This window comes from Amphimedon queenslandica, unplaced genomic scaffold, assembly GCF_000090795.2.
Source record: "Amphimedon queenslandica unplaced genomic scaffold, v1.1 AMPQUscaffold_13517, whole genome shotgun sequence".
Classification (NCBI taxonomy): Eukaryota; Metazoa; Porifera; class Demospongiae; order Haplosclerida; family Niphatidae; genus Amphimedon; species Amphimedon queenslandica.
The window spans coordinates 90,555-92,211 of record NW_003546247.1 but is presented as its reverse complement, the minus strand read 5'-3'; positions in this window follow the sequence as shown (position 1 = coordinate 92,211).

Below are 1,657 nucleotides of genomic sequence, written 5' to 3'. Positions count from 1 at the left end.
TATAAAATCATTAGAGTATTCACAAAAAAATTATTCCCAAAATCCCCTAAATAAAAATATGTTGTCTAAAAAACATTATCAACAAAATCCAGACCCACAAAGACAAAAATCTTTGAAACGGTATTATGAAAATAGAGACACAATACTTATCCTTTGTTGTACTTAAGTACAACAAAGGATAAGTTTTTGAGATATAAATTTTCTGATAACGAAATGGATAAATTAAAGATAGCACTTAATAAAGAAAATAAGAAGCGTCTAAATAAAGATTATTACGAACGTAATTATGGTCACATATTGTATAGATTACGGTCTAATTACTCATTACCTGCACCAAATAGTGAAGCAAAAGAATATTATTTTACGAAAATTATTGAAGCATTATATTACAGCCCCAAAATAGTTGATGATTTATTGACATCAAGTATGAAAGGTGTAGATTTTGAGGACATATCATATGACAGTAAATGTAATGCTGCATCAAGTATATTGTTAGAATCAGTATTAAAAAACAGATCCCACAAAGTAGGCGTATTGATACGTGCATCAAATAGCATTAGGAAATTGAAGTTGAATAGCTTTAGTGATTTTGGTGAGCAATGTCACACAAAGAATAGTGAGCCTTATTTTTATGAATCAGCATATTTGTATCCTAATGATATTTGTGATAGCCAATTAGATAGTGCAATTGCAATCCCTGTTGATACAAATGGCACCTGTTATGTAGCAGGGATTATTGATGTATCATGTATTGATAGAGTAGAAGAATGTAATGATGATAGTGACTCTGAAGATGATAATGTTGATAATAATAGAATGTATACTAATAAGAGAAAGCCTACCCTCAAATGGCACTGTACAAGCAGGTGCAAGCCTTTATTAGAAAGTGACGTTAGTTCTATTATTGAAGTTAGACGTTATTTTGATGAACCCATTAAAGAATTGAGGAAGCATTTAGATGCATGTGATAATTGTCCAAATAACCATTATATGACAAGATCCCTGCATTTTGAAGAAATAGATCAAGTGCATGAACATGATTTCTGTGATAATCCAAATGTAATGGTAATTTTAAAAAAGGATGAAAATGGCGTTGAAAAATATATAAAATATTCAGAAATGGTTTGTGAAAGGATAGGCCATCCTATTGTGTGTAGTAGTAATGATACTGAATGTAAAAGCATGCTGCGTATTTTACGCAATGCATCTGTTCATTATCCTTTGTTGAGACGCCTTTTGAAACACTTTTATGTTGCTAGAAATGCCCATTTAACAATAGATATCATATTATTGATTCTTCCCTTGCTGATGGTGATATAGCACAATTGATAGATTTAAAAATTAATGAAGCCGATGAGACTGAATATGACAATGTGTATTATGCTATAAATGATGGCGAAGAAGATGACCCATTTAGAATACCAAACTTAGATACTGTACTTTACTTTCAGTATTCAGATGCTATTGACGAGTTTAAGAAAGCTTTGTCTGATCAGGCTATTAATGCTTGTTGCAGCTGTGAGAGGCTTTTAAGAAAAAAGTCTGTCACTGAAGCTAAAAATTTAGATAGCGATGTTTGGAATATCCTATTAGATTACATTAGAGAAAATGATCCTACGGCATTAAATAAAGTTATGTATATTTGTGACCATAATTG